We start from the raw sequence: 12,709 nt of genomic DNA, 5'->3' as shown, positions 1-12,709 counted from the left end.
ATGGATCCTTTGCCTTTTGACAGTTTACGTATGTTGTGAAATATAATCTCACATACCTTCATCACAGGAATTTTGGGGTTAGAAAAAAACTAAAACGAAAAACCACCCCTCATAATTTTAGCGACGGTGGCAGTGGGTTAGCAAGTGACCCACATTGACCCCTGGAATACCAGACACGGGCTCAAGTGTAAATAAAGGTTTGGTATTCATTCACAGTTGTGACACCACAACAAGGACACATTTTGTTTGGAGCCATAACTGAAACGTGTGTGTGTGTCAACCTGAACAGAAACAGACTTTATACCAAGTTCAGCCCAAACTCTGAACAACCTCTGCTCACTAAACTTCAAAACAGCCATTCTGAACCATGAAACAAGATGTGACTTGTAGTTGCTATCTATAATAATAATAATCTTTTCTTTTCATTCCCCAGATGTACATGATATGATTTCTTTCCCCTGACACTGAATGTTTACTTCAAGTGAGACTGATAACTCCATTCAACTTGCACTGCATAAATGTAATTAAGAGTCATTTTATTCAGATACCCTTGACTTGCCAAAATCTACACACATGGACAAGTACACAGAATATGCACTTCATAGTTTTCTAGGAATTTTGCTCTGGAATGCCAGTGATCTAGATAAAAGCCGAGGGACAAAATAGCACATTGTTCGTCTTGTTTTACTGGGTGATCATGAAAAGCAAATATGAAGAAAAAATGTTCTCCACACTCAGGTCTTTTTTTTTTTTTTAACTTTTAAACTTTTTTTAAAATACTATCTATAGTTTACTCATATAAACATCCTGCAAGAACCCAAAGTGTAAGTATCAGAGTACAGAGTGCTCTTTATATGTATCCTCATTTTGATAAATGTATGCTCAATAATACCCTAAAACAGAGCTACTGAGCTACAGATAATGGAACAGGATATTGTTTGAGAATATTTCTATAACATGTATCATATTACATGTAATGATGACCCTTACAGGATAACATGTATCTGATCCCAGATACAATCCAGGCAGTGCCAATAGAATCTGGATAGCATAGATAATCTTAAAGGAATACTTTGATTTTTAACCTTTATTTATCCAGGTAAGTCGATTAAGAACAACTTCTCATTTGCAACGACGACCTGTCACATTCACACAGTTACACATTCATACCTGGAAGCTGTCCAGTACAACCACGGTCTGATCTGCTGGCCACTGAGCAGCTCCACTGGAGCGGTTGGGGTTAAGGGCCTTGCTCAAGGGCACCTCAGTTTTGCGTATCCAATACTCTGAAAGGTTTGCAGCTTGCTCCTTCACAGAGGACACCAGCTGCTTGGATTCAAGGCCGTTGCAAGGGATTCCAATGGCAGCCCAGTGTCACGATGAAAAAATTTCCTTACCTTCTCAAATCATTTCTCCGGCATAATCCATTTCTCTGTTAATGTGTTCTAAACGCTTCGACCCCTCAGGCATAAATATCCCTAAATACGCTGCTTCCATTTGTCACCAGCACAGGCAGCTGTTGTGGATGTGTGCAACAAAAGTAAAAAAGCTTACCACATAAGTGACAAACATTTTCAGTGAGTTTTCCTATAAAAAGCCAAAAGCTGAACAAGAATACGTTATGATTTTGTACTCTCAGCCCGGTCATTTGTTAATAAGACCGATGGAGCTTGACTCAAAAAGAAAATCTGGGCTAGAGTGACCTAATCAGCCTCAACCAAGCTTAACTTCTTGATCTATGCATTCATCAATTCTATTTCAAACTGTGCTCTGTACTTCAAATTCATACACTACACGTTTTCCATCATATAATGCCTGGAAAATCTTATTTTACTACACTGCAAAGTTTACTTCATAGCTTATTTCCAAAAGTAGACATTTGATCCTCCCTAGAGATGAATGCTTTTGTAACAGTGCCAACTGTGAACATTCAGTCTAGTCTAATGGACCCACAAACATGTCATCACCGCTTCCCCGTTGTTTTCATATGAAGAAGGCAACATTAAAACCCCACGTGCTAAATTCTCCTACTGTGGTAACAGAGGAAAACGCCCTTAATGCAGTCAGAGGGAATCACCAAGCCCTTTATTATTCCTCAGTACACTCCCAGAAGAGACTAGCATTGACTTACAATAGCGTCACTACCTTGTGTGTGTGTGTGTGTGTGTGCTTCTGTCTAACGGAAGATGGAACAATCCCCGGGGCAGTGCACATTAAACCTGCAGAGTCCTGCTGAGAGAAGGAAAAGACCCTGAGTTACCCTAAACTCTTTGGGGAGACACATCACAGCACACACACACTTAAAACCCGGCCTCACATTAACTAAATGATGGCTCCCCTTTAACGAGGGCTTTTCCAACCTCAAACATCCACCAAAACGACCTCCAACAAAAGTGCTTCTGCTGTAATCGTTTGACATTCTGCTTGTATTTGTCACAGAAGGATGAAACAGAAGCTCTGTGAAAGTGGTTTAGAGAATCATCGCTGCACCACAAGGCACATGACCAGAAAGTAAACATGGCCATGCGTATCTTTCACAGTAGTGCTTAATTAAATATTCTGCTAACCTTTGCTTCACAGTTCTGGTTAAATGATGGTGATGGCACAATATCGAGCTGTTGCGTTCCAACCAAAACATCCAACCATGCCTCGTGCTGCCAGAAGTTACGTATGCCCTATCGGATGACACATCCAGTGTATACAAGCTTAAATATAACATTTATTCTAAGCCATTCCATGCATGATGTCTGGGCTTTAAAGCTGCTATTACAACTGTAATGGTAAGCAAGAAGTGACAAACTCGCTCAGTGTCAAGATGATGAAACTGCTTTGTTTGCCTCATTTTTTTTGTTGAAGAAAAACTTACTGTTGCTCTGCCAAAGTAGCATAAAATATCCCATTGTTTATAAGAAATATTAAAACTAAAAGCTTCATTGTATTCTGATAAAATCAAGCTGGTATTCAATGTTACGCCAGATGGCGTAATATTCAAAATGATTTTAGGGTTGGTGAAGTGCATGTACAGTATTATGCATAATGAATAATAAAGTAATTGTTCTACTACTTAGTTTGCTTCAAATTTCCGACCTTGGAACAGAACTAATATAGTGTTTTTAGTCTCGCACTGCCAGACCTTTCTCCACAGCGCTGTGGAGTAAGGTCTGGCTACACCACACATACATTCTGGGTTAGGAGAAAAAAATGCTCTGGATTGGCCTCAGGAAGGAACTTGTTTTGGTGGAAATTTTGCACCCCGCCAAAGAAAACGCCACATAAGCTATTACCTAAAGGTAACTGTTCACACAATACAGTAACATATTTCAATCAGCTGGATACATGGTTAAACGTAATTTGCTCTTACCAGCGTATCGCTGTGTTTACTTCGTCCACAACAATCCCACCAATCGGTCCCAAAACGTCCCAGTTAGATAGTACATGCCGTAAACATATTCCTTGTAAATCTTTACAATCATTCCCCGAAACAACCAAGCAGGCCTGCCTTGTTGCATGATCCAAACACACAACAACAATTTTCAGCGTGTAGCTTGCTAGCTGAAAGTTTTTTGTTGTTTCCCAAAGCGAAGAGAGTTTGAGAAGGGCAACACACAGACAGTGGAAGGTGTGGGACATCGGGCAACTATCCTGGAAATGTACTTCCGTTGATCCAGACTACAGTGCTTTAGGAACCTCAATTGTGACCTTCATGAACTATGTATTGTGCAGTCATGTTTTTAAAGCCTGCAAAGTCCTTGCATGCGTATTGCGTGTATTATTTATCTGGAGCTGTAAAGCTGGAATAACTATTTCTTGATGGAAAGCCCAGCACTTCTTGATGCCTGGCAACCTCACCGTGACGACAAGCCTCAGGGAAGTCTCCATTCCCGCCAATAAAATGTTACAGCATGTAAAATGTACAAATTAAACAAATAAGATTCAATGTGTTAATTAGTGAACTTTAGAGGTGATGGTAGGCATGTTTTGAAATTTTTGAAAGAGAGCCAATGTAGCCGTTTTCTCCTGCTTCCTGTCTACAGTATATGCTAAGCTAGGCTAATTGCCTTCTGACATTTGAAGGTAATCCTCCAACATCTTTTTTGCACTATACTTACATGTTTCTATACTTTATCTACAGTATAGCTGTCGTTTTTGTGTTTTTTGCACTGTATATAAGTACATTCACAAACACAGACAGAGTAAACTAAATAGTTTAAATACGCATATGCTTTGTGTTTCTTTACTCTGCAGAGTATCATCAAAGTGAAGGGATGAAATGAGCTCAACATGGGACACTGTGCAAAAGTCCTGCATGACCAATTTCATAGGCCTGGGAACGCTCAACACACATGCACACATTGAGCTTTTTCTTCTGTATCCCACATCCGTGTCTATGGTCCTAATTGATAATACCTCTCCCCTTCCAACCTCCATGTGCAGCAGAGACACTAATAGGCCCCAAAAAACCTCACCCCTTAAAAACTGTCCGGGCCTCTGATTCTTGTTAGCCTGAGCTAACCGATGGAGATTTCACTGGTCAGTGAATGAACTCATGCTACTCACCACCTGTGTTTATTCCACACGGTCGTTGTGGCTGGATTGTGTATATGAGGATGGTAGAGTGGTTTTGAAAAAAAAAAAACGTTGCTTCTTTAGGGGGCTAAGGAAAACTAGGAGGAAAAATGTCTGCTGTGTTTGTTTCAGTCTGTCTGTAATGTATGCATGCTGTTGAAGTTGGACATACAAAGAAATTCTATTTATTTTTGCATGTTTTGCATTGTACTAGAGCTGGGCAATATATCGATATTATATCGATATCGTGATATGAGACTAGATATTGTCTTAGATTTTGGATATCGTAATATGGCATAAGTGTTGTCTTTTCCTTGGTTTTAAAGGCTGCATTTCAGTAAGGTGATGTCATTTTCTGAACTTACCAGACTGTTGTAACTGTTCTATCATTTGCTTTTACCCACTTAGTCATTATATCCAGATTACTGATGACTATTTATCAAAAATCTCATCGTGTAAATATTTTGTGAAAGCACCAATAGTCAACACTACAATATCGTTGCGGTATCGATAGAGGTATTTGGTCAAAAATATCGTGATATTGGATTTTCTCCATATCGCCCAGCCCTACATTGTACATAACATCAGCTCTGCTTTGTTGAGCAGGGCAAACACACGGACTCAAAGCTGGCACCACCAGAGAGATTGACACTTGTGTCTGTGCCATTTGCTACCTGTGCTGTTTAAAGTTGATCTCCATGACACATACACAGAGGGACACCCAGTGAAAAAGGAGGAAGACGGTTAGGTTGGAAAAACTTGACCCTAAAGTTGTTTGATCCCCTCCATCTTCTTAATGTCCCCACAGACTGGACTCCTTTTGGACTAGGGAGGAAAGCTGTCATTGCCACCTTGTCTACAGTGTGTCAGACAGCCGTTTGAACCTGAGGTTGCCAGGGCATAAATCTCCACCCTCGGGCCAGCCTTGACATTCTGTTACCAGATGGTGCCTCCTCTGCTGCGGATTCTGCCCCAAAGGGGCCTGGCATTTCAGCCAGACCCATCCATCACAGGAGAACCGGGCCCCTTATACTGGGAACGGAGGCCCCAGTAGGGAGCACCTGCCCTGTTTTCACCCTTGTGGCTAAAACAAGCCCCACCCTCTTGTGCACACTTCATCCCCCGCTGCTTTCCTAAGGGGTTAGAGGTCACTTGAGACAACTTTGCATGTCCAAAAACACTCTTTTAAGGTGACATTCACACTCTAAAATATATTAGGCTTCATATTACAAGCAGTTCAAAGGTTGAGATATGTTAACAGAAGGCCACACAAGCTACAGGCATGGCATGAAAATGCTCAGTACTTAACAAATGTTAAGACCGAAAACTACAAAACAACACTTGCAATTAACGCCAAAGTATGAAACATTATCAAAAAGAAGGGGAGCTGCAAAGCTAAGATCAATCGCCTTAAAAAAAGAATGTTACTTCTTCATTCCAAACCGCTTTTACACAAAAGAATTTTACTCCTCCCATTTTTGGTCCATCTGTTTTATATATTGTGGCCAAAAAACATCACTGATTTGATTGGACCCAAATGTGATGCTTGAGGCTCCTTCATACATTCAAAGCCTGTTTGACCCTCCCTTCTCCTGCCCTCCACCAACAAAGCTCCTTTTCCCTCTCCCCACTGGTCTTGTTCAAGAGTCTCCAGGCCTGACTGTGTGTGTGTGTGTGTGTGTGTGTGTGTGTGTGTGTGTGTGTGTGTGTGTGTGTGTGTGTGTGTGTGTGTGTGTGTATACGCTTTCATTTCTTTTTAGGTTATTTTTTGGGGGCATTTCCGTTATCTTGTGATATCGCGAGAATCCAGCTGCCATGAAAGCTAAAACAAAAAACTAATCAATGTAAGCTGTGTATAGCCATATTTTGCCATATTTTATTTATGCAGGGATTTGGTCATTAACCATAGCATTGGATAAAATACAACTTACAATAGTTGTTTAAACATTTCAAAACCACAAATGCCAACCTCATGGTGGCTCGAGAGGAAAAGGATGACCAAAGTCATTAGGATTCATCCTCTGGGCACCAGACATATCTGTACCAGATTTCATGGCAATCCATCCAGTATCTATTAGATATAGATATTTCAGTCTTGACCAAAGTGGTGGACCATTCTCATGCCACTAGAATGGCTAAACATTTTTTTTATCTGGAGTGGGTTTTATACAATTCTGGACATCTTTTACACTTTTATAGCAGTGAAACTGGATCATTGTTGAACCCACTGTTTGGCAAATCACATTAAAACTATCAAAGTATATAATTTATATAGGATTTAGCTTTTTTTTTCTTCAAAGAGTATTTTTTTGGGGCATTTTAGGCCTTTAATTCCACAGGACAGATGAAGACATGAAAGGGGAGAGAGAAGGCGAATGACATGCAGCAAAGGGCCGGAGGTCGGAGTCGAACCCGCGGCCGCTGCGTCGAGGAGTAAACCTCTACATATGTGCGCCCGCTCTACCAACTGATGATTTAGCAGTTTAACAGTTCATCTGAAATTCTGAAATGTCGTGCTGTAATATTACAAACGGCATAAAACAGAAATACTCAAACATACAAGTATGATAAACGTTTCCCTATAGTACTTGAGTAAATGTACTTAAGCACTTCCCACTACTTGCTGTGGTTTATTGTAGTTCATATAAACTGGGTTTGATCTATGTAAGAGGTATGGAAGTCTTGTTTTCCAAAAATCTAGGTACTGCATGATGTTTTGAAATGAAACTCCACCGTTGGTGGAGGTCTTGATAAGAGTCTGGAAGAAATCTGCCAAGCAATAAACCACTACATGTTACCATCCCCACTTCAAATCCTTGTTCCCAGCTCTGCTCAGCTATCCCACATCATGTCTGTGTTAATTTCCATCAGAACCAGGCACAGCAACACCGTGGCGTATATCATCCCACACACTTGTCAAACATCTGAAAAGAAGATAGAAAGGACACTCCACATGGTTCTGATACAAACAGAGGTAAGCTGTGGTCAGCGCAGTTTACTCATTCCCGTTCTGTGATTATTTCTTGATATGAAGCGTGTTGTGATTCCTTTGTAAAGATTGTGGGGAAAATGGATGTATTATAAATAAATGCTAAAATTGGTCCCCATTATTAATACATCACGGTTGTTAATATTTCTGTATTCTGCTTTCAAAATGTGCCTCCTTTTGTTTTGGGAAGAAAAAAAAATGTCTAAGAGACAGAAAACAGACAACATTTGGATTGTTTCCAGATCACAAATGAAGCATAAAGCGTTTTCTCAGTGTGACAATGCTTACACAATCTGTCAACAACACAGCTTACATGAATTTACAGATTTATGGAAAATATATCCGGACTCTGTACATATGTTGATTGTCTGGAGTTAAAGGGCCCAGTGGTAATTTATGAAGATGATGATTTATTTTTTTGCCACAAACCTCCCGACAGACCTAAACAGATTCTGGCTCTCCTCTAAACTAAAAACATCTGAATTCAGTGCAAATATAATTCTCCTGCAACCACTCTCTACACTGATACAACACAAAACTGTAACTGTACTGATCATTTCATAAATAAAAAGGGGATAATTTTATCAGTTTGAATTGGATTGGATGGATCTAAAAGTTGTAAAGTGGTTTGTGTTTTACTGCAGGTCCAACCATTCATTCTCAGTGCTTGTGTCCAATTTAGTTGAATTCTACACTCAAAAAGTTTCTTTTATAATCAAAAATTTGAAAATAGCAAAATCCTTAAAGACTACAAACAATCTGGGGGTATGGAGTTAGAAAGAAGTGAGCTTACTTCTTTAGTCCGCTGCTGGACACCCGGATATCCAACCAAACTGTCGGCGGTCCGGTTTCCTCGTGGGTAAAGTAGGTGCCAGGTTTTGTCTGAGAAGAAAAATGTGTGTATCGTTTACACCGTGTGAGCGGCGTTCGCTACGTTCACAGGCTCTCTTGCCTCTTCAAGTCTAATCAATACATGTATAAACAACTCTGATAAATGCCACAATGCTGTAAACACAAGAAGAATATCCGTTACTGACTTACCTTTCAGTCTTTCAGCCCGAATCGGCTGCCCGGCCTGCCAGGCACTGCTCACTGCTGTGGGGTTTTGTATTGCTTTGTCTGTCGCCGTTGAGCGGCGCTCGTCTGCTCAGCCCAGCGGTTATTAGGATATGGTGCACCTTTTTGTCCACTGAAGTCGATCTACGAGTCGTTTTTCGGAGTTACGAACCGGAAGTTGCAAAAAGAACCGCCCCGAGGTCGTATATATGACTCGTCAAGTTGTCTGAACTCAGAGGACCCCGAGTTTGTTTCTCGTTTTTCGACACGGATGTGACGTCACACTCGAGCTACTAGTCGCGATTACAAGACAAAAAGAACGCACAATCAGGTGAAGCCAGGTAACTGAAATAAATCCAGGGCATGTTGATCCTGCTTCGTAGTACAGGCCAGGTGTGTGTGTGTGCTAGACTGGGTTAGATGCTAACGACTGCTGCTGCGGAGCGGCCCTCATTTCCCGGCTCAGGGGGTGTGCTACTTAGTAAGTATAGCTAGCTAGGCTATGTGCACATGGACTAACACACAGTTGTAACGAGAGTGTGTTGGCTCAGGGCCTTCAGTATGAAGTTATTTTTGTTTCGAGAGAAATACTGTATGCTCTCAAACTTTTTTTGCTTGTGTAAGTAACTCCATACTTCAGCAGACACGCCCCTAGCGTCTCAGATCAGTAGAGTTTATTATTTTACGATTTTGAAACCAAATTTTTTAATTATTCAGTTTTGGCTAGGTGGTCAATAACAACTGTTCCTGTGATGCAACAGACTCAGAACATTTATTTTTTCTTTAGGACTTTGTCATTGTGAGCATGTTAGCTTGCTGACGTTAGCATTTAGTTCAAAGCGCCGCTGTGCCACTCAGGTACCACTACCAGTGCAATGGAAATATTCTCTATAACTAATTAATCAACTGTCTCTGGTACAGAACAGCTCAGAGTTGCTAGCATGGCTGTGTAATCTTAGCTGTATGTAGCATACATTCAATAATTTGGTTTTCATTTAACAAAAGAAGCAAGTTCTCAAATGTTAAATGTTGTCTAAGCACAAAGTCATAGAAGGACTTTGAGTTATAAAATATAGCCTAACGTTATAGTCTAAAATTGAACATTATGAATCTGGCTCAGAGACTAATTTTATGCTAGCTTTCGACATATCAATACATTGTTGGATATAGGCTACTTGTGTGACAGATATCTTGGTTGGTTGGTACCAAAAACATGAGGTCCAATACTCTGCCTTCTTCAGGCCTGCAGTGCATTATCAAAGTTAAATAGGCTACTAGAAAGGTAAGAAGCAGATGGTTCTGTTTGGAAAAAAGTTGAGGCTTTGATCAGAGGCAACGTGATCATACTGAGGAACTTGTACATTTGAATAGAATATACATGCTTGAAAAAGTATAAGAAAATATGCACAATTAAAATGGCTTTTGAAGATACAAAGCTGGGTGCTCACACTGGAATGAGCTGCTTACGCTGTTTTTATTTTCCAGTCCTCAGTCTATAATCTATACCATCTTTCATGTAAGAGAACTTCAGAAGAGTTCCCAGATGCTCTTGTTATAGCTCACAACATGTGGAATTTGTAATGAAAATCTCATGCTACAATTCTGCATCTCATACAGAATTTTTATTTTAAGTTAATTAAAAATATGGTAAAAATATACCAAACCCCTGTACCTCTGGCACAAAATATAATACACCAGGATCAGACTGCTGCAATTACATTTTACATTTGTCAATGTTAAAACTTCCAGTTTAGCTAATCTTTAACTCCATCAAATCTTATTTTAGCCAAAAGGACAATTTAGCAAACCATCAAAACCGTTTTAAAACAATTTATTATTAAATCAACTGTCATCCTGACTGCACTTTCCCGCTCCACAACTGTTTCTCCACCAAGTGTATGTAACCTAAATTCCTCATACAGCCTCAGTTCCCCTGAGAAACAAAAGCCAGAACAAGCCAGAAACCACAATGCAGAACTTGCTTAGAGGCCGCTACATATCTCAATAGAATGCTAATAGAGATAAATATGAAATCAAGCCAGGATGAGAACACAGTTCTATTTGTCACAATACCTCCTCTTCCAAGGGATTATCAAATTGAACTATCAGATGACCATCTTTTCTTCTTGTTCTGCAGGAAAACAGGGCTCAAGGGGAATGCTGCAAGCTCACCCATGACCAGATTTGACAAGTGATGATCGAATACAGATACTATTATTGTGAAGCTTAGAGAACTGTATTAGCCTTTACTTGACTGTTTCTTTTTGACACTGCTATGTCTATCAGCTTCTTTTTCTCAAGTGACATTAATGTGCTTGATTACAAACTGCACAAAGTGGGCAACTCCCCCCATGGGCTCTAAAAGTCCCAGGTTTAATGTGTGCCAACTGGTTTGTGCTACTTTGATAAATAGATATTTTGTTTGGGAATTACTTTCTGAAAGAGAGAGAGAGAGAGAGAGAGAGAGAGAGAGAGAGAGAGAGAGAGAAAGAGAGAGAGAGAGAGCCTGTCTACAAACCAATCAATTGCAAGTGTATAGACACAGCAGGTGATGACAGGACGTAGGTATGTTGTTTATAGTTCTTTAGCAAGCTCGCATAATTGCAATGTGAAACCACCAATCAAATGTATACAATGTAGCAACAATGCAAACCTTGGTTTGGATTTTCAGGTGTGAAAAGGCCCTAAAAGAAGTTACCAAGCACCAAACATGGGGCCAGGTAGTATCCCAGTATGGTGCACATAGTGGGAGATCACGGGGTAATGGGGACATAGCAGCTAATTTACTGGGGATTACAGTAAATTTCCACGACTGCTTTATTAAACTGTGAAAAATATCAGGTATGTACTGCACATAAAAATTGTTTTTGCCAATCCAACATTTTCTTAACTAAGGACTATTTTGTACCTGAGACTTCCTGACCTCTCAGCAAATTTAGTTTCTTGACAGGCAGCATTTGATAAAGTTCCACAAAACAGTTGTGGGGACTGTTGAGCTGTGTGTTCAGACACAGAAGCTTGTTTGGCCAGATCACCTGATATGGCGAGAGATGTCTTCCATCACCATGATCCCAAGGCCAAGGACCTGCTGAAATCACAAATACAGAGGAGCGCAGAGCTTGTCAAAACCCACTGAGGTGCAGAGGAGAGACTGAACTGAGTCAATAAATAATTACTCACCTATCAGTGACTACATGCAGGACACACTTGGCTGGTATGGTTCAGGGCCTGTCTGTTTATTATCGTTCATGAAACTATCTGATAAAGACTTTAGCTCCTCAGCTTCCTCAGCTCATATGTTCCCAGAGGGCGGCACATTTGGATTAACAGCAGACCAAGTGGAGCCACGTTGAATCACTTTGTATTTCTTTACTTAGAGAAGCAAACTGTTACATGAAGAAAAAAATAACAAAAGTCTCCAAAGCTGTGGAAGCTCTCTTCAGCTTTTTAAAAAAAAATAATAAACTAAAATTGCACCGATACTGGATGAAAGTGATGGAGAGAACAAATACTGCATGTTAACAGTTTGTTACAACCTCAATGAAGCCTTGAAACCAGGGTTTATACGGCGGTGTTGTTCTCTACCACATAAAAATGTTTTTAGGAAAACATCAAAGTTCAAGAGGTTAAGATCAGGATTGTAACCACGTGGTGTGCAGTATGAATTTATTCAATTTGGATACTTGTTGAGAAAAAGACTGGAAAACACTGAGGGTAGCCATGGGGAAAATGGATTCAGGAAGAAAATGCCCATAAAGAGAGGCACTTCCATTCCAAGATTTTATGCAGCATTTGTAGCTCTGTGTGGTAAACATACATCTAATGATTATTTTCATTTATACTATTTTCTTTGTTCTTTTAATATTCTGCAGGGTTAAGAATACTGTCTTCAGTGTTGTTGCATTTTACTTATTCTGATCTTTGAATATTACAGTATACACATACATGCACAAGCTTATAAAATCCTGATGAAAGACAATCAGTACAACAACATAACTCATTTTAAATGGTGAATCAAAGAAAATGCAGAAGAAAGTTTCTTTATTGCAAATTTGTTTGCAAATGTATTAATATTCAAACTCATACAACTCTCTGGAA

Source organism: Perca flavescens, chromosome 2 (assembly GCF_004354835.1).
Source record: "Perca flavescens isolate YP-PL-M2 chromosome 2, PFLA_1.0, whole genome shotgun sequence".
Taxonomy (NCBI): Eukaryota; Metazoa; Chordata; class Actinopteri; order Perciformes; family Percidae; genus Perca; species Perca flavescens.
This window is presented reverse-complemented; position numbering follows the sequence as displayed.